The sequence below is a fragment of the Aptenodytes patagonicus genome, chromosome 7 (genome assembly GCF_965638725.1).
Source record: "Aptenodytes patagonicus chromosome 7, bAptPat1.pri.cur, whole genome shotgun sequence".
NCBI lineage: Eukaryota > Metazoa > Chordata > Aves > Sphenisciformes > Spheniscidae > Aptenodytes > Aptenodytes patagonicus.
In genome coordinates, this window is record NC_134955.1 from 41,177,067 (window position 1) to 41,199,066 (window position 22,000).

A 22,000-nucleotide genomic window follows, 5' to 3' on the forward strand; every position below is an offset into this window, starting at 1 on the left:
CAGTGCACTGGAATTCATGTTTGCAGTCATTTCTCTATAACTATTCCATCTCTTTCCTAATCAGTATGCTGGATGACTGCATATTTAGTACATATTCCTTAGACTGATTCCTTCCTCCCAGATGAATTGTTTAACATTTTTCTACATTAAACTGCATTTGCTACCTGGTAATTCACTCGCTTAAATGATCCAGAATCTTCTGTTGTTTGGTTTGTTTTTTACCACCTGTTTTATTTCTTTTGAAAACAAAAAATACATAAATAAATGCAATAAAAACAACAATAAAGATTACAAAATTCAGTTTTTAAAAAGGTTTCCAACAGCTTCTGTTTGTTATCCATTCTTTTCCCTAGAATAAGATCAGAATGCAGTTTTTCATTAGAAACTGAAATTATCACTTTGAATTAAATGTGTCTGTAATAATTTCGAAGACAGTTCTGAAATAATGCAGTCAGCTATAAATTAAGTGAGTGAATGTATATCTCTTGGTTTTGTAAGCATACATTTACAATCTATAAATAAAGAGTTAGATCATCAAGGACCCATCTTTATGCAAATGATTTATAGTTTTAGAACTTGCTTAGAAGAGCAATGTAGCGTTCTTTTCAAAATGTGCATCTGACCAGAACTTACATATTACAGTGCAATACCTTTATGACCAAACAGATACAGACACGATAAATCTAAGTCCTGCCCTATGTTGATCCTGTATGAGGTATATTTAAAACATGCTTTCACAGACATTTTTATTCTAGAGGAAAGCAATTTATAGTGTGGTACCTATTATCGGATTAGGCTGAGATTTTATTAACCCATCTAATGCACTGCTCCTCTATCTGACTTTCATTTGCAGCAGTGCAAGTCTCGTTTCCACTACCCTCTCAATTTGTAACAATACGGAAGCTTTCTTTTACTTAGAATTTATTAAAGGGCAGAAATAGAGAAAATTCTCTCTGCAACAGTCGTCCAACAAATGAAGTAGTAAATTGCTTTATGGAACATGTATAGCTCCACCAACCAGTCCAAGACCTCTGCTGCCGTATTTTCAAACGGCCCTCCAAATCTGTGTTCACGTGATTGCGTTGCAGCTTTTTTCAAGGTGGGTGACATTCACTTCTATGCACCAAAGGGATTATTTGCCTTCTTAAGACTTAATACAAATATTACATGAACGCTATTCTGGCCTTCCCCATGGCCCTAAAAAGCCTGGAGCATGTTTTAATGACCCAATTTCCTTCGTGCCTTTACAAAGGTGTCTGATTTTCTTTGAATCTTGCTGTTTTGATTTCTTATCACAAAGCCTTCCCTATGGACATGTTATCACTGGCAAGTGTTGCAGGATGGAGCAGGTTGTAATTTCTTACATTTATGCTCCCTGCTTTAATCAGAATGGCATTTATATAAACCCCTCCTGCCAGAATTTATCCTGCCTTTCCAGAGCTCTCAGATCTATAGGCTGAATCACCCTGAATACACGTGTGCTGCACATTCCCTTTCCTCCTGCGCAGCCTTGCAGAAAGATCACGGTATGAATCCATGCCCGCTTTGTAGTCAGTGTAACCAGAGGGGACTCCACTGTGCACAGAAGCCAAACCACACATGACCCTTCCTTTAAACAGCAGTCCAGTAGCCGAGCAGTTTGCAGGTTGCTGCTGCCCAGTTAGCTGCATTTTTCAGTTCGTGCTAGTTCACAGTGGTGTTACTGGATGCCCCTCTCTGACCGTCGTCAGGCTTTTTTGAGATGTTACCTACCAATCTATACTGCAGCTCCTGTTACTGCAGTATCTCAATATTTACTGGCTTAATCCCCACACTTCTGTAAGACTGGAAAATAAAAGGGGAACAGTGTGAGCACAAAGAGAGAAATAATTGCACAGCCACACAAAGGTCTCGGGCAGAACAAGGCAGGGGGCCAGGTGTCCGGCATTTTAAACCAGCATCCATCTCACTTCATCCTATTTCTCAGCACTGATTGCAGCACAAATCACGTAGTTCTACAAAGGACACACAAGGATTAGAAAAACAGAGGGAAATATATGCCTCTGTGTGAATGGCATGGAGATTAGGAGCTGACTTGCGTCTGAAGGGACAGAGTTTCAGCTGGTATAAACTGGCCTGATTTTATTGACATCAGTGAAGCTACATTATTTACACCAGCTTAGGATCTAGCTCAGAGGCTTCAACAACTGAACATTTCCAGCCAAATAAAAAGGAGGCTGCCAGGAGACTTGTTTATGGCTTAAAAATAATAAGTGGGATCCCACAAGGATCTAGGTAGCAATTTGTTAAACTATGAGGGCAAGACCTAGGGGCAAATCTGGGGCTGAAAAGCATTTCCATCCAAAGACTGCTACCACACCAAATAAGCTACCTAGCAACACAAACAGACTCCCTGGTGCTAATGAATTTAAACATAGCATAGATACATTACCACCTATGGCTCCTTCCCTCCAAATCACCCAGATGAGCTCCAACTCAATAAAATGAAGACAACAAATGTTTCTGAATCTGAAGCTGCATCCAGTGTTCAGTGTTTCATCATTTTTACCCTGAAGTTCATTGCAAACTGTGCCTACTGACTCACTTAGACAATTTCTTTCTCTCAGAACAGGATTCTCTTGTCAGTCTTTTCACCTCGCTCCTGCTCTGCTCTGCATCACCAGCTTTGACATGCAGTAGCATGTTGGTAGAAAGAGAGAAAAAGGAGGAGACCTAACAAGAAATCATTTCTCTTTTGACCTGAGACTGTAAAACTTAGGGAGCATTCTGGCACTGTGTAAGGTTAATATTACAGCAAATAGCGTATCACAGCAGCAGGTATAAAGCACTATCTTTTTTTCTGTCTGTGCACTGAGTGGGCTGAGAGTTTTTATTTCATACTTCATTTACACCTTGCTGAGTGATGCCATAGAAATGGCAGAAGTTTCATCTCCTCCCACTTCTGCAGCAGCACAATATGTGTAACAGCAGCAGCTCCCACATCGCTCACTGGAAGCTCAGGCCTGATGCCGATCACAGGTTCATATCTACTTTTCCTGCGTGACATTCTGAGTTGCTAGAAAACATCTTTTATTTTCTTATTAAAGCTTGTTGCAGAACTAACAGCTGACTGAAAAGCAGCTTGAGAATTTTAATCACGTAAACTAAAAACACTGAAGTTTTCCTCAAAAGCTCTTCATAAGGAAAAATGGGAGAGCAAATTAACATAAAATCTGTTTAGGAAAATGGTGAAATGAAGAGGACAAGCATTTGGATGTAAGACAGAGAGTCTCAAGCAAGCAGAAAGGAGTACAGTTGTATATCCTTTGTTTATCAGTACCAGTTCACTGAAAATGTAGCAAATACCACATCTGAAAATCTAGAAACTTTCCAGAGGACTTAGAGAAAAATCATGCTAAACAAGGTCAGAGGACTCTTAAGAACAGCCAGTGCCACTCACAAAAAGTAAACATAGAGGACTCGAGTCCTGAGCAAGCCCAAGAGTCCTGCAAGGTGCTCAAGGCCATCGCTTTGGCTGACAGTTTCAAAGGCAGCCGATAAATCAAGCAGAGGCAATGAAGGACACTGCTCTTAGGCCGAACTGTTCTTCAGTCTGAAACCTTCAGACAGCAGGCAAGATGGCCCAAAAGGTTAGTAATGAGCTCAGAACTTTTTTTGTTCGAGATAATCAGTTTGAAACTGGTTGATGTTGGTAGTGACTGAATACTGCTACTTCTGCCAGCTCCAAGGTGTTCCAGATTTGCTCACGGTTCGGTTTGTCCATCAGTATAGATGCATTTCTCCCAAGTTACCAGAGCAAACTTCGTTAATTAACACTCAACTAGTAGTTACACTGAAGTGACCAAGAGCTGAAGCTGCATATTATTTGAATAACTCTTACTCCCACGTCCTGTCTATGTGAAATATTTTTCAGCAATACTTCCACACTACCATTCTACTGTAGCAGAGAGGTACGTTAATAGGACCACCATTTCAAACGTATATGTCAGTGAACCTTGTTTGTTATGAGCAGGAGGGCTGACATATCAGTCTGTGTACATTACAGTGAAATGGTGTTTGTAGAGATAAGTAGCAGAGATAGAAGCTCTGTGAACATTTGAGGGATTCTAAAAAAATGTGACTGTCATGAATAGAATGACAATAAAAGTCTCAGTGTTTGCATGAGCCGATTATCTATCCACATAAAAAGAATTCTCTAGGTAAAATTGTTGCATTTTAGTTAGATATATTTTTTCTTTTAAACTTTTATTTATTCTAAATTCACCAAAAAAAGAAGTGTTTTGAATTAAAAACCCTAAAATTTCCTCAATTAAAAAATGGCAGGTATTTTGACTAAAACTTTTTTCAAAAAATTCCTTATGTTGTGAAATTCATCAAAACTGGATATTAAGTTCTGATTTCAACAAATAGTAATTTGAGGCAAAAAAAATTCAATTGTTTGTCAAAATATTACCAGCTCAGTATGGATATTAGCCACATAAGTAATTTTTGTTGCCCTTCCAAATTATACTTGAAGTATATTTGCAAGCTATTGCAAATGAGAGTATCCAATAAACAACAGAATAAAGAAGGTACAGAGAATTTGTTACCAGGCAAACATGCTGCAGATTTAGGAGTCCTACATCCTAAAGGAGCCCTAAGTTTAGTTTTCAGAACAAAGCGTTCTAAAGACTAATGATTCCATCACATTCATATCACTATTTTTCAGAATATAACTATATAGTTTGTCTGTAGCATTGTTTCTTGCACAGTGTCAGGACCCCCACATGCCTAGCAACACTCCCACCCTCAGCATGCTGCAGGGGCAGCCATGTTTCTTTCATGTCTGCAGTGAGAGGTATCTTATGGATCTTATCACTGTGGTCCAAAAAAGCCCAAGAGCTGCTTTGATATACAAAGCTTGAGAAGACTCTTGCTTGTGAAAAAGCCCTGCTGCACTTTAAGCCACATGCATGAAAATGCCCTGAAACTTGAACTGCCTAAATCAAAGCCAGACAGCTAACAAATCTAGCACAGAACCAGCAAAAGTGGATTGCATATTGGTGAAAATTTGAGAGGCTGGTATGTCCACATCTGGATTAGTCCAGCTCTAAAGCCTAAAAAGAGTCATCAGAATTCCCAGAGCTGCAAACAGAGAAATCCTATCGACACGTATCCCATGGATTTGGAAGCAGAAGATGCTACTCAGATAACAGGGTCTTTGCCACCAGGACAGTTAGGGATTCCATGTCACTCTCTCATTGCCCCACCAAATCCCACCTGCCACGGCTCTCACATGAGCACACAGAACATCTGACAATTAAACAAGCAACTACCCTGTGAGAGTAAATGGCAGTTGGTCATGTTCCCACTGCCAGAACAGACTGGGAAAGGAATTGCACAGAAAGTCACCAGATAGAAGAACTCAAGGAGGCATCAGATGAGGAGGCTAGCAAGGACAGTAACTTAGGCCGCTAAGTGAATCAAAACAGAAAAACACATGTAAAGTGGTAAAGGGAAAAACATCTATGGAGAACACCATAAAACATTGAAATGGTTAGCTGATGTGGAAAATCACTGTTATACTCCTATGACTCTTCAGTCTTTATGGAAATATTGATCACAGCAAGCTTTTTGGAGTTTGATATTTTTATGCAAAAAGAGTTCACAAAAACCTTGGAAAATAGAGGCTTAAGCATCCTGAATTAGATGCACTGAATGTACAGTCCTCTAACTCTGTCAGATGTTAAGGGCAGTCAAATGCAGAGTTGAATGGCCAGAGGTTTAGGCTACTGAATTTACACAAAAATTGAAAGTGAGCATGCTTTAACTTCATCATGCAAGTGAGTTGCTTTAACTTTCAAATCTTCCCATATCCATTAGTTGTAAAGAAGAACTTGACTTTTTGGACATTTTCACACTACTGCAAAAGCATTTGGAAAGGTATTGGGTGATATTCTTGATGTTCTGAGATCCAAAGCCTTCCAGAACTATTCTCCTTTCTCCTTTCAACATGAGATCAATGGGAACATAGAGGATATGTTTACCTTACAAGACACACTAACATTAACAGCCACCAATTAATTTATTAGGCAAGGTGGCAGGGAAGAATGCTGCAAAGTCACTTGAAGGGCTGACACGATTTGACAAATTAAGAGCAAATACCTTGAGCAAGAGGGATCAGCTGAATTAGAAGTTATCACAACATGTGAGCTCTGACATCAGTTCCAACGTTTGGCCTTCTGATTTATTCCATTTGTAATCCCTTTTGGTCTTCCTATATGTTTGTACCTTTTCTGCCATAAATGATCTTTATCCAATTCCAAACAAAAGTAAAAAGCAGAAGTAGCAAAACTCTGCTTAACTCCAACTAATTTGAGGAGCGTGGTGTTGTGGTTCAACCCCAGTTGGCAACTAAGTACCACACAGACACTTGGTCACCCTCCCCCCACCCAGTGGGATAGGGGAGAGAATTGGGGAAAAAAAGTAAAACCTGTGGGTTGAGATAAAGACAGTTTAACAGGAAAGCAAAGGAAGAGAAAATAATAATAATGATAAAAGAATGGACAAAACAAGTGACGCACAATACAATTGCTCACCACCTGCTGACCAATGCCCAACTCATCCCCAAGCAGCGATCGCTGCTCCCCCTGCCAACTCTCCCCAGCTTATATACTGAGCATGACATCATATGGTGTGGAATACCCCTTTGGCCAGTTTGGGTCAGCTGTCCTGGCTGTGCCCCCTCCCAGCTTCTTGTGCACCTCCTCGCTGGCAGAGCATGGGAAGCTGAAAAGTCCTTGGCTTAGTATAAACACTGCTTAGCAACAACTAAAACATCAGTGTGTTATCAACATTATTCTCATCCTAAATCCAAAAGACAGCACTACACCAGCTACTAGGAAGAAAATTAACTCTATCCCAGCTGAAATCAGGACAATGGGAAACATCCAATTTTCATGTGTTCTTTCCTAAACTAAGCTTAGTGATTAAGGCAAGGAATACATTGTAAATGGACTGAAACACAAAGGTCCTTTTAGTAACAGAGTGGAGGATGATACAAATGTGCTTCCTGTGCACTCAAAATCCATCGGAAGTGTCACAGAAAAATAAAGAACTGTATGGAAAGGCTGAAATGACACAATAATATCTAAGAACTGCACAAATGTAGACGCTCTGTGCTCTCAAAGAATGTTGCTGTTTACAAATTCTCCGGGTAACGTCTGCTGTCTTACATTTATGACATTCTCATATCCTTAATGTGTATAAGCATGAAAACAAAAGAAATCTATAGCACTGGAAACATCAATTATATAATTACATGTACAGCTGACTTTAAAAAAAAAAAAAAGAAAACCTTGACAGAAATAGACATTTTCCCATGAAAATCTTCAGTTTATTCCAAAGCCATTTTTATCATCAATAAAAACAAAGTTTCAACAAGATGTTGTGAACAGCTAGTTTTGTCTTAGCTAATCATCACCTCTTCCCACACCCAGAAACAGCCAGCAATGGATGGGAAGGAGATCTGAAGTTATGATGTTACCATCTGTGCCAGAAAAAATTGTTTGGGAATGTATTAACCAGAATTGCAATAGCTGTAGATGACTTGTAGACTTATAATTTCTCTGTAGTATTTCATATTTTGAAATTAAAAGCAAGTACTTAAAAAAAAAAAGATGCACGTGCTGGCTGAATGGCACATACACACACGTGTAGATAGTTCTTGCTTCTCCAGTCTTACTCATCCTGTTAATACATTTGAAGTCAGAAAATAGACAAAGAGTAACAATGCAATAAAACTAAGCATTATGACCTGCATTGTATTTACTAAAGAATAGCATGTCTACAGTTTTTGCAAATCAATTACTTTCTTTTCTTATAAGGAAAAGTGTCTTTTTCCTATATAATGTGTCTTTTTATCTCAAAAGAGATACTCATTACTTTCATGGCATAAATGACTTGAAAACACAACTAGATCCCTGGACTACAATTTTGAGGTCACTGGCATAAAACATTTCTTCCATCTTCCTAACAGTAATTTTCTGAAAGCTATTACTAAAATGAGTTTTAAAGCATTTGTATGTAAGAAAACTGCTTATCAGTGTCTAGACAGTGTCTTCCATAAAACTCATGGATCCACATGTTGCCTCCGAATACTGGGTTTAGCCTTTGGATCTTTGATTTAGCTGACAGATGTGCATAATCTCAAACCATTGGTTACCTCCCTTGTAGCTAAATAGCTCTTCAGATATGTGTGCCAAAACTATTCCAGCTGAGGGAGTAAATTCAGTTCATTAAATTTCCTCCAGATCTGGATGTTTTAAGTGGCAGCTTAGTAAGGATAAAAACTCTTCCTTTAGTCTAACTTTATTCCTCTTGCTTGACCCAGAACCTGGTTCTATTTTGTTCCAGGGGTCACCAGTGTCACAAATGTTTGAGTTCAGCCTTGCAACTCTGAGAACTTTGTTTTTAAGAATCTAAAATAGAGATTAGCCCATAATATTTACCTTTTCTTTTTGGAACGACTGTTAGGCCAGATAAATAACAATTTTGAAGTAATATAATCAATGAAGTATAACAGAGTAAATGATGCAAAGCAACAGTTATATGGAAGAGCCACTTAGTGGGAAATGACAAGGTATTTTGTTCTGTGACAATCAGATTATAATAACTCTGAAGATTGTAAAGGTTTATTTTGTTCCCTGCTCAGGTTCACATTTCAAAAACATAAACTCACATAGAAGACTGTTTGTGCATGAAAGCAAATTTTGTACATGATTATGCTCACATCAAAAAATAATTAACATCAAGTGCTCCCCTTGTCAGATATCGAAGTGCTACTTAAAATTAGAAGTCAGAAACCCAGTAAAGGCTTCTTTTTTGAGGCAATGATTTTTATATCAAGTCTAAGAAAACTAATGATTTTAAATAAGTAAAATTTCAGTTATAACACAAAGGCTTGATCTTCACTATTGAGGACTGAAGTAATATTAACAGCAGATTAAGTTTCTCAATAGGTGACCAGGCTTATGATTAAACTTCTTTTGGTTTTGTTTAAGACTTCCAGTGCTAGCATGCAACAAGCATGCTCCAATAGTGGTACAGATGCATGAAATGAAATGCTTCCAGTTCATCTGCTCCTTCGCCCCAGAGAGGGAAGATCCTTCCCAGCAGTAGGTGTAACCTTGCACCATTTGCTTCTGGGGCAGCAGCCCCAGCACAGGTTTTGGTTGAGGGCACCAGTAGGTGGCCTGGCCCCACTCCACTCTCTCCCCTTGCAGACGTAGCCTGGCTTCTTGTGGCAAAGGCGTAAAAGCGAGCCAGGTGGCACACAGGGGAGCGATCTGGGTGGAGTGGGGGGCAGGGTAGTTTGTTACCTGCTCTTGCAAAGAAGGCTGAAGGCTGCTTGTGGTAAAGGCAGATGGAGACTGGCTCTGATCCTACTGCAACATCAAAAGAGGTGCAGGGAGAGGCTCTCCAGCCGCAGCTCCTGCTCCTGCTGCAGGGCCCAAGGCAGGAGAGGTAACTACACTGGTGCACACACCCCAGATTAGGTGCCCAGTTCACTGGCATTGCCCCAGGGCTCCCAATAGAAGCTTAGGGGGAAACAAAGAGAAAATGAGAGTCTGATCAGCGATGACTGAGACTGAACACATATGGGATCTGAACAGAAAGCTGCCTTTTCATATAAACATCCTAACTTCAATTCGGCAGATGGGTACAGCTTCTTCACAAGCCTGATGGGGATCTGATTATTGTTGATAAGCCCACCTCTGGGGCAGCAGAGAGCAGGCTTCTTGCCACCCCTGCGAATTACCACCTGTCAACTTTACCCCTCTCCGTGGCTCAGGGAAAATTCAAGGAATCATTTTGTCTCTGTCCCACAAGTCAGGGCACAGATCTAGACTCAGCTCCAGTCTTTGGAATTTGTGACTGCTGAATTCAGGAAATCTTGTTCCAGCAATTACAGATATTTTTATAATAAGGAAACAAAAATGCCTTTTCCTGTGGTGGCATGGTTCTGTTAAGGTCTTCCCTCCAAAATCTTCCCCTACTTCCAAACACTTTCTGTCATGCACATGCACTCATAAAAAAAGCACATTCAAAAATCAGAATTTTGTAAATCTGTGAAACAAATCCAGTCCTACCGAGTCTCCTCTACTCAGCTGCCAGCTCAACAACTAACAGTCTCCTCATCAGTGGTGGACCCAGGGCAGAACAGACCTTCCACTATAAGCAGAGCCTTGAAATAAATGTTTATCATTTAAAAAGAGAAAATAAATGACTTTAAAATGTTTTTCACCAGCCAGGCTCAGTGTATCATCCAACTTGTATAAAAATGGATGTTTCTACACAATTACTTGTACTCTGGACTCAACCGCTTCATCTAATAATCGATGCCTCCCACTCGCACAGGTTTGCATAAGTTCTTTACCCTCTTCTACTAGTTAGATTATAAAAATGATGTGTGTGGATATGTAGGAATAGACATACACATATACATCCAGGACAAGAATGTTTATTCAGAATAAATGATTTGGCCCTAAAGGAAATGAATTAGCTGGGTGGATAATTCATAATTCAAATACCTCTAGAGCCCCTGCGAAAACCAACATCAGAGATAATACTTGTGAGTGAAATGCCTTTTTTCAAGCATTATTTCTCAAAACTCATACAGCCTGCTTAACTAGAAAAGAACAAAATGTCTCAGCCATATTTCACTTAATCCACTGAAAAGGCTCATATGATAAAAAGCAGTGTTTTTATTTTCCAAGCAGCTCCACAGACAACTAACTTAATCTCATTTTGGAAAGTCACGTCTTCTAAAGAATCCAAGATCTGGAAATATGAGGGCATGGAAGGGGTTTTCATAATAACAATCACTTTTCCCTACATTTATCCTTGATATGACTTTCATTTACACCAGTATGTTAACCCCTCATTGAGACATTTCTCCCTCTGAATTCAGATACTGAAACATTATATAAGCACTCACCCTGTTTCCAGAGCACGGGTAAACAGCTTGCTTGTAGACACAGTCCATTTAAAACAGAGCTGAAAGTGCCAAGTGAAATTACTAAATTCGTGTTCCACAAGTTTCACATTCAAACAACACAATTAGTCAACAGCCACCGCTAAGACAAATGCATAAAACTAATGATTTTAATTTAGTTTTGCCCATTGATCTTACTTATCACTATTACTGAATATTTTATAATGTAAAAGCAGCAAGTGTGCCAGGCATTGTGTAAATATTGTGCAGATATATTAATTAGCAGCCAGCCTCTACCCTGAGCAGTATCTATATGCTGCAACAGACAAGGCAGACAAAATGCAGAATCAATGCAAGAGCACGAGGTGAGGAAATGATGCTTGAAGGTTAAATTTCCCGATACAGGAATGCTACTTTAGGAACTGAACTCAGCACCTTCATCCCTATTGATGATTACCAAACTGTTTTCACTGAGGATTTATCTCCATGCGTTCATAGACCGCGGTATGGCAAAGCACTCATTCAAAGACAAATCACAAGTTTGCTGTTGCACCGGGATGAATCATCAGGCCTGACGAGGAGGCTGATGAGAACTTATTCCACTCATTGCCATACTCACTCACACAGGCGTCCTCTGACATCAGTTTCGGCACTTAAATTTTAGCATGGTTGAAGTTAGACCTGTGAGATCGAAAGGCTTCAGGTTTTGCCGTTGTCCCAAAAGGGATCACAAGGCAGATGTGAAGCTGACTGAATTCTGGAGGAGTGCTTTGCTACTTGGGGTCCAGAAGAAAAGGTGTACGCACCTGCAGACCCTGCTGACGGTATTGCCGCTCGCTCCTCTCGCTGGGAACGCAGTGCTCTTAGGGGGGGCACCGGAGCGCTCCTGCCCCGCGGCGCCCGGCGGCGGCGGCGCTCGGCACCGCCGGGGGGCGGCCGGCGGCGGGTCACAGAGCTAAAACCGGCGGGTTTGTTTCCCTGCATCCTCCCTCCACCTACACCAAATACCTGTTGGCACGGTTCGTATTTTGCCTCAGCTGAACAGCGGCAAAATATTATTCATCCAACAAAAGAAAACTACGGGTTTTAATCTTGTTTCCGCTCCTCGGTGCCTGAATTTTGGAAGTGCCGGAGGGAGGGGTGCAGCGAGCCCTTGCCGGGCCGGGGCCGGGGCCGGGCCCGGGCCCGGGGCCGGGGCCGGTGCGGCGGGAGCGCGGCTGGGCGCGGTACGAGGGGTCACAGCGCCATCTCGTGGCCGCCGGGGAGACTGCGGGCTGCGCCCCGCGCGGGTGGGCACGGCCCCGCGCGCCGCGGGGAGCGAGCGTGGAGCAAGGACCGCTCCCCTTGCGAAACGTATTTTAGAGCTGAACGTGAGAGTTGGGGGATTTTTAATCCAAGTTATCCTGCGAAACCTCTTTGTGAGACTTTAAATGCTAAGACTACACTTATAAAAATGGATGCATAATATGTAATTCTAAAGTTCCTGGGGATTTTCCCTCCATTTCTGATTAAACCAATTCCATTTTACGTTTTTTTATTTATTTTTAGCTATGTTGTAATTTTATGAATATATTTTCGTGTTCTGGTCTAAGAAAATGCAGGATTTTTAGTTTTACACATGTGAAGCCAACATACGCTAAGCTATAAAACACATACAGATGAAAAATACCAGTGTGTGTTGTCAAAAAGTTTCCTTTGTCTTTGATGGTAAGATGTTCTTATTATCCAACATTGCTTGTTCGCAGCCAACATCTTTCTAAGGAAGATAGCTTTGCGTATATCTTTTCTATATTAGAGGAAAAGGGATGCTTACTACAATAAAGCAATTTCTGAATTAGAAAAGCTGCTTGTAATTTTTATCAAGCGATGTGTATTTTAATTTTCAATCTAAATTTTATTTAATACCAATGATAATATTTGTTTAAGGGGGAAAAAAAAAAAAGACCTAGAGGATTTTTTTCTTTTAAAGCCCAAAACTGAGTAGCTAAGATTAGGATTATATACCAGCAACAATAAATCACCTTGTGACTACGGTTTTGTAATGGATCAGCAAAGACATACGGGCCTGGAACAAGGAGGAGAGTTACAGCTTGAATGCTAGGCAGTTGCTTGGGGATAAGGGTAACACAGTAAGGCCAGTTTCAGTGTGGACTGGAGCATGTTTTGATGTACCACATGATATATCTTCAACATGCAGTCTTTGCTGATTCTGTCACCTCAGGCTTCTTTGTAGTTTGTGAGTTCAGAAGATGTGGGTTCCTGCCAGCGAACCTGGTTTTGAGTACTACACGCTCATATGCAAACAGAGCAGACGTGACTGAGTCAGGACAAAGCAGAAGCAGAGGCTTGTAGTGTCCAATGTAACTTCCCCCCATTATAGCCCTTCTGCTACGGAGAGTGCCCCAGGCCCAGCCTTACTTCAGGGAATATAGTTCTTGATAGAGGAGGGGGTGCAAGACCAATTTGGTTAAAGCACCAAAGATGCAGACAAGGTGAGGCAGGGCACTAGGCTCTAGTTCATCCTCAGCATCATGGGCCACACTGCTGGCTGATGGGAAAGAATTCAATTCACACAAGCATCATGTAATCTTGCTTTTAGTGTTCTCAAAGCATTGTTGTCTTCAGGAAACATTGTTAAACCTCCACTTGACAGAAAGCTAGGAAAAATCATGGTACCTGCTTATCTGAACCAACAGTGCCGTTGGCAGGCTGATAGGTTTCCAGCTCCTCAGGAGGTACCCAGCCTACTAATGACCTGCACAAAGACCCACTCAGTGACTTGCCAGAGCAGTTCTTTTGCTGCCCAACAGCCATGCTCATTCAAGATCAGTCAGCAGGAAAAAAAGGTTGGCTGTCTTTGAGGAAATGATAAAATATAAGGAGCTGGAGGTTTTGATAAAGCGTTGAAGGGTTCACGTGGAAAGGAAAAAAAAAAAGATTTGACTCAGAACTTCCCTGCATATTCCCTAGGCAATGAACCCTGGCATATTTGCAATAACTAACCCCTGACCACCAGGAGCACCTACTATCTCAGAGACAGATTTGTTAAATTCCCCAGACAACAAGCAATGAGGTGTACATAACTGCTAACAAGATGGACAAACTGGACTCAGCGTGGGAAGGCAGGCAGCCCGTAGTGTACCAGCTGTATAATCACAGGACTGCAAAAAAGAAAATGTGGCCTGTAATGTACATACTGCATCAGCTGGTATTAAGGCGTTAATGAGGTAAAAACCTCTTTGGTCCCTCTTCACCAGGAAATGCTGCCTTACTCCAACCAAAAATTAAGATTCATCTAACTTATCAACTAAAAAAGAGGATTTTTCATGGAAATTTCCACCTTGGAAATTCCCTCTTTTTCGCTGAAATATTTTGAACAGAGAGACAGAGAGAGACAGACTGTGCAAGATAGCATTAGCATTTATGCTTTGGATTAGCTGAAGGAAAGAACTGATAATCTGGTAAAATAAAAACATTGTCGCCAGTAAATCTACATACGTATACATAAAAATATATACATACATGCATAGTAGACAGACATGCGTACATGTAATTCATTTATATTTATGAAGTTTAGATATTGTAGTTGTGCAAGTCTATCACTGGCAATAACAGCAAAAACTGCAAGAGCAGCACAGTATGGTTAGCATGCTCACTGAGCTGCGAGGAGTCTCAAGTTCCCAATCTTTCTCCTTACATGTTGCTGTATACTAAGCAGTGTGAAATGTATGATATTGTATGAAATTTGATGTCACACTCTCAGTCAGATGCAGAATAAAATTTTTTATGTTTCTAAGAGTTTTGCACAGTGTCCCCGGTGCTAAAGGAATTTTGAGAGTTGAGAGCACAAACTGCTACAGGATGAGCTAAAGAACTAGTCTTGCTAGTTTAAAGACTAGAACAAACTCACATCCTCAGTGGATCGATAGAGAGGTGATCATGTAAGGCACCCTGCCAAATGAGTTTCACAGGCAAGTTATTTGTAGATAATTTTCAAAGATAAATTCGAGGATATAGCAATCTAGTCCTTGGCAGTTCACAAATGAAAGACACAAAAATAGCAAGCTAAATTTGTTGACTATGCAATTTGTGGGCCTTATTATCCCTGTGGTAATGTCATTCAGTTACAGAGATGTACTATATATATATATATGTGCAAATTACATGTATGTGCATTTATGCTCTTGCCCACACTTTTGCATTACAAAATACTTCGAGATCACTGCACCTATCCTTTTTTACCAATATGATGTCCTTATAGGAAATGTAGGCATCTCCCTATAGTCTTTTATCTCACTGAATGCATACATGTCTGAAAGCTTTTCAGGATTAGGGCCAATATTCCATTTTAACAGCAATGTGCAATCACACATGGCAAGTAGATCAGCAACTGAATGCTATAATGGCCTTTTGAGCAAGGGGCTGACTCAGCCTCTTCCACAGCCTGTCGTACAGGGTTTGCGGTCCAACTCCGTATCCCCCGTTCTGGTGCACCATTCCAGTGGTGACAGGTTTCTGGGTGACTGTTCTGTGGCTCATGATCAGCTGGAGGCTGGCAGAAGGAAGTGCAAAGAAGCTCTGCTCTGCAAATAACAGGCTGCAAAGAGAAGCCGACGTGAACAGAGAGTGTAAATAAGATGGGGAGGAGGAGAATGTCTGCCAAAAACAACATGAGGCTTTAAAGGCCTGGTTTCACTGTTAAAAAGTCCAAGACCTAGCTTCTCCACCTCTAACCGAATCAAACTCAGTCACAGCTGATCCCTCTTACTCCGTTCTTTCCCACATACCAATCTCTAAAAAAGGTTATCTCACATCTTTGTGAAGCTTTTAACAGAAGGGTAGTGAATGTGATTTAAAGCAAGCTGAGAAACACCATGTTCCAAATATCACTGCCACTGTCATTCCCAGCATACAGGGCAGTGCCCCATGGTTAGTAGCATCTTGCTAGAAGAAAATATAGATAAGCCAACAGTGTTACTTGGAATAATTTAGACTTTTAGGGGTTGTTCGCTTTTGAAATGTCCTAAAAACTCTGCTTTTGTTTATTTTTTGAAGGGGATGTGCACTGTTTATGCAAGCAGACAAGAACTCAATCCTGGAAACAGACACAAGGAGAACATGAAGTATGCGGCAGAATCTGCTCTAGTACCCTACCAAGCTCTGGAACATCAGCATGAGTTGCAACAGATCCCATTTACTTCCTTTAGTAGACTTTTCATGTAGTAGGGGTCCTAACTGTTCAGATTAGCTCTAGGTGAGATTTTGCCATACCATCTATGTGACTGAGAAGCTCCTCTAATTTGTTTGGATAGTTCCCAGGCTTCCAAAAAAGCTCCTGCACATATGTTTATGAAACACCAAGAAACAGAATTACATGGACCGTGTTTACTTCCCGTTGCAGACATCTAGAGGAGACCAGCTGTCCAGCAAATAAGGGCTAAAAAAAGAGCACTGCAACTTCAGCCTGAAATGCTGAAGAGAAGCGTGGAACACCCAGCATCACTGTGACTGTGGGAGGAGCTGGTGCAGAGAAACCTGCTGGCATGGAAGGAAAGGAGGGGGGAACAGCAAAACCTAGAGAGTTTCAGTGGAAAGAGATGCCATGGAACTGGGTACTGAATTTTTTTGTAATGCCAACAAGCAAGTCTGAAGTCCAGAAACAAGAACATGTGCTGGTTCCAATGGAGGAGCTAGCAGGAAGCACTGCGCTGATCCCCTGGGGACAAAGTTCACGTGCCTTTCAACATGTTGGAGCTTCCCTGGCTATGAAATTTAGTATTAAGACTTCTTCATATCATTTTTTCCTCAAACATTTCTGGAAAGCTATTAGAGCCTGCAGATCTAGGCAGTCACCCCTCGTTCCATGCCTGGATTGCTCTGCACCTACACGGAGACTTAGAAAGGGACAGGAGAACAAGAGGGCAAATGAGGACTCAGATATTGTAAGCATTGATGTGGTCTACCACTTTCTCCACTGCTTTAGTAATTTTATATTTCTGCCTATTTTAGTGTTGTTCTGCACTTTTGACTTTGACTGCTTGAAAACTGTTTGTGCTAAATAAAACACCATTTTTATGGCATTCTACGTATGCTTTTTTATTGTGACCGTCATTCCTAATTTCCATAGCTTTCTTGGACTTTGAGGGTCATATCACCTATAGGGATGCTTTCTGTTTTTTTCAGATTGATAAAACAGTTCATCAATATCCCCATTCTGCTTCAAGAAGCTTCTGAGAACACAGCAGGCACCAGGCAGCAGTACAGTGTTTTGCAAGACTGATAGCTAAATAATTTGTGGTGTCCTCTGGTCTTCAGTCTTTCAGATAAGCTCTTCATTCTCATTCCTCAGTTGCCGCAAGTATAAATGAGTGCTCTGGGCAGCCATATATTGATTGTCCAGACAGGATTTCATCAGCCACAGCAGAAGAGAGCTCAGTCCTTCAAAATAAACTCTGGCTACCCACGCCTAATGCTTAAGTTATTAGAAGGAAATGGGTTTTTAACCGATGCAGAAGGTAACTGTTTCATCTCAGAGCTACAGAGTAAAAGAAAGCATGCCACTGTTTGGATCAAGATTCATGAAGATGGGATTCAAGCACCATGGACAAAAATCCAGAAAACACGCAATGGAAGATGGGCAGCAAGGCTTGACGCACGTGATGAATATGATTGTGGATCGGGCTGGCTTGCACAGAGTTCACAGGGCAAGCCACAGAATACAGCCGCCCTTGTTACTACAGATAGGCAGAGGAACCATCTGAAACATTTGGCAAAAGACTTCCAGATCACTTAAAAGAAAGCTGAAATTTTTAAAAGTTTCCACATCCATAGTGCCTATTTCTCATAGACTTGTTTTTCAACCAAGGGATATTTTCTTTTGGGCGTTTTGTTGTTTTTCCTCCCTCGTAAAGGTAATGTTACTTTAAAACCCACTGTGATTCTCTCACTTTTGCATATTCTGTCTGCTGAACCTCCATGAAATACAGCAGGATATAATGAAACCTATTACCGTTTAGAGACAATATTGAGCAGACAAGCAAAAGGTGACAAGTTATCTTTATTGCACTGCTATGTTACTCACTCATGCCAATTAGTCTTTACTGGATTCATTTGGTGCAATAATACAAAGTGCATGGCATGGAACAGATGAAGCCTATCTCTTAGACACAGTTCAGGAAGTCCTTATTATTTTCCTAATAACATTTCAGATAATGTCAAGAACATCATTATTAGTAGCATCTCAGGGATGGAGCATATAAATGATTTTGCTTTGAATCCTGTGCAGTTATTCCTAAATTCCTTTTATTTTGAAGAAAGAAGGATTCAGAAAATCAGAAGGAATGCTATACTGAGTTGATTGCAAGGTGATAGAGTGTTCATGAGTACCACCCATTGTGTCAAATGACTCACACATCTGTCAGGTGTGCCGCATTAGCCCACAGAAAGCCTTTCGTACATGTTGTGTCCTATTAAAAAAAAAATTGCTTTGTCTCTTGATGTCAATCATGCTGATGGATGGGCCCAAGGTGTTAATGAGTAAGCTTTAAAAAATATTTATGCTCTGCCAAATCTCTGCATCACGTCAGTAGGCACTAAGCTAGGCAGTTGGAAGTAACAGAATATTTAGAAAGGACAGCTCTTCTTCTGACTCATTAAAAAAAAAGCATGTTTTTAAGCTCTCTCTACCAATTCTCTTGAGCCCTTTGTGGTTTTTTATAAACATGATTTAACAACATTGTATCAGTTTACCTAAAACAGATTAACTCCAAGTGACTTTGATACTTCTTCAGTTACACTTGCCTTTACATTTTGTTAAGTGTAAAGTCTAAAATCAATGAGCCAAATTCTTGAGTTACTCCAGATTTTTTTCTGGGTAACTAAGACAGACATCTTAACACATTCTGTTTAGTACGTGTCATGCAACACTTTCAATTTTGTTCTGCCATGGAAATAATATAACACAAGAGTCTCTAACTGTGAGATACAAGAATTGTCGTTTGGGGGGAATCAAGTGTGACTCGCAGTTTCTCAGAATTAAACCCAGAAAAGACTGCTTTGACTGCCCTGTTGGATTTCCTCCAGAGCGGAGCCCAGCATGCTTCCCACATTACCCTCTACCTACAGCATACCTTCCCAAAGAAGTGTACCGTCTTGCTTTCAGGTTTGCAGATTGTGGTGCACTCTCTCAATAATTTGTCCTGATGATTACTGACTCTGACTAAAAACAGTTTTCACAGCCTCAAGCTATTAAGCTAAAATTCTAGGGATCGGATCATTTATGCCTTTGTTTGTTCCTCTAAAAAGGATCTACTCACAATTACCTGGATATGGGTAAAGTGGTGGTAATTTTTAAGTTTGTGTGAAATGTCTCTTTTTCAGTATAGAATTTTGAATTACTTCCTTTTGACCAATTCTATAGTCATAGGAATTTTTTTCTTAGAAGTTTTCAGGAGAAAAAGTACTCTTAAAATATAATCTATTTCAATAGTTTTTATCCAACAGTGAAACTATTGAAACTGATAATGGAACAGTCACTTTTTTCATTAATTCCGTGCTACACCTAATTTTTTTTAAATCCTATTCTGTGGATAAACTAAACATCCATATTACAAACATTTACTGAACAAAGATTCTGACTAGCTTCAGTATGTTTTTTCATGGCACCAGGTTTCTGTAGAACCTATGACTAAAAGAGAATCTCAGCTAAACCCAGTACTGGCTTTCTTGCAGTTGTCTTATTAGTGAAGCAGTGAAATATACATGTTATATATGGTTGGGCTGAGTCATATATGTCATAACATAGAGCATTTTTCAGTGCAGATGTGATCAGAAAGAAATCACGTGTTTAAGAATGCTTAGACCTTAATGTAGATAGATGACTGTCAGAATTTAAAAAAAAAATTAATTGCAGAAAAAGTATTTATAAAATAATTTATTTTTCATTCTGGTGCCTACAGCCTCTGTCATCTAGGTAATTTGACTATAGAGATTCCTTTTCAGCCTTAAAAATTATAAAGAAACTGATTAGAACTGGACACCAAACATTTCTTCCATTCCTGGAAGAAAATTGAGATTTAGAGAAAATTTCTCAGCCTGACTCTGGACGAAAAAAGTCAAAGCCCTGAAAACATCTAAAAAACAATGAACTGAAAACAAACTCAGCATAAGTCTATTGTAGTGTTTGATTGTTTTATTTGTATTTCAGCTTGTTTTCTCTTCTTACTATATTTAGCTTAAAATTATAAATAAAACATCTCTTGAAATTGGAAATGAGATTTTAATTTAAAATATTAACATAGAGCATTTCACTAACATTAGACTTATTCCTGGAAGCTGAAAATGAAAAATGCATTTTAAAAATATTTTGCTATCAGTAGTGTCTTGTTTCAGTGAATCATGATTTTCCAACAAAAAAAAGAACATTAAATACATTTTTCACCCTCTCTTCTACAAGATTCCAACAAAGAAGTTCAGGTTTTCAGTCTCTTTTTTGTAATATTAATGATTTTAATATGTTACCAAATGGAGTAGATTAGTTTTTCCTCTGAAGAGCATATGTTAATGCCAAGCCCTGGGTTGACTGACAGCAATGATGATCAAAGATGCCACCTAAATTGCTTTTCTATTCTTATTGCTAGTGTATTTCCCAAAGGACTCAAACCAAAGACTCAAGCTACACACCAGCATTAGCAAGACTGAAAGAACCACTGAAAATGTTTCTGAGCAGATCCTCAACTAGTGAAACTTGGCACTGCTCCACTGACTTCTTGTTTTCACTCCTTCTCCTTCTGTCTCGCTTGTGCTTATGTGTGGGCTGCTGCCCTGCCTTAGACATTTTTTGAGGAACAGACTCACAGCAAGCAAAGCAGATAGATTAAATAGGTAGAAACTTTTGAGCAACCTAAAGAGATCGAACAACAACCTAAAAATAAAACTAGTTACAAAATAATAGTATTTATTTGTGCCAAAACACTGGGCTAAACTCTCAGCTGGTATAAACAAGGATAGGTCTATTGCTGGAAGTGGAGCTAGGTCAAGTGACATCAAATTACCACCTACCTTTATTGACTCCAAAGGAGCTACACCAGCTAATGAGGATCTTGGTCATTTTATTAAATTAATCAAAATTATGTGCTACTGCGTGTATGACAGTTTTTTTCTAAGAAGAGATGAGAAAACTCCCTGAAACTAGAGACCTAATTCTCCCCTTTGTAACGCTATTGTAAATCATCAGTAGTACAGCTTTAAACAATGTCAGCATAAAGCTGATAGGGATGAGATAAATACCAGCACAAGAAAAATAGGAATTTCCCAGACTTAAGCAAAAAGATCGGGACTTAACTATTCTTTCAAAAGCTATGGCATGAGTCTGTTACTTACTAGAGTTGTTGTAAGTTGTTACCAACTTACTAGAGATCTCTGATTTTTAGCTGTAATGAAAAAATGGTATTTTTCTGTTGAGAGAGAGAAAGGGAGGTCTCCAAGAACGAGCAATCATGTTACTGTGGCTTCATTACCCAGTGTTTGCCTAAGACCACAACAAAGTTTTTTTAACTTTGCTCCCAAAACTGACCCTCTCTGTGTGAGCAATAGCAGTGTTGGACTAATGAGGGTGGATGTTTGTTCTCTTTTCTGTAATCTGAATTCTAATCATTGGCACAGGTGATTTTGTGTACCGTGTGTCTGCAAGTAAATACGAGAAATTAAGAAAGCTTGTGGTGTGCAAAATGTGAAAGATTTTGAACTAAAAGGCCTCTGTCACTACACTTCCTATTTTTATTTTGTCTTCAATCTGATTTTAAAACTAGTTCTTGCACTAAGGCATCTTCTGTTTCTGGTCTTTGCTATTTAGAAATTACAAATAAAATGAAGTTGAAAGCAAGGAGCAATCTCTGAGAAAGAAGAAAGGAACATACTCTGAAGGCTAAGGTAAGGTATACTTTCAAAACCAGTAAATCCTCTGCAAAAAAAAAAAAAATAGATGCAGGAAAAAATGAAGCACGTGACTGTTGGATTTGACTGGAT

General features: G+C 39.9%; 1 protein-coding gene across 13 annotated transcripts in view; it reads right to left on the reverse strand.

The window, feature by feature from the left end:
- Nucleotides 1-22,000, reverse strand: part of LOC143163499 (uncharacterized) — a 259,356-nt gene that overhangs the window by 191,377 nt on the left and 45,979 nt on the right. Inside the window, exon 3 of one of the 13 annotated variants that reach the window (XR_012995922.1) lies at nucleotides 10,979-11,037. The exons of the other annotated variants lie outside the window; for them this stretch is intronic. The gene's annotated coding sequence lies outside the window, so the exon portion shown is untranslated. The remainder of the gene's footprint in view (nucleotides 1-10,978; nucleotides 11,038-22,000) is intronic. 13 annotated transcript variants of the gene reach the window in all.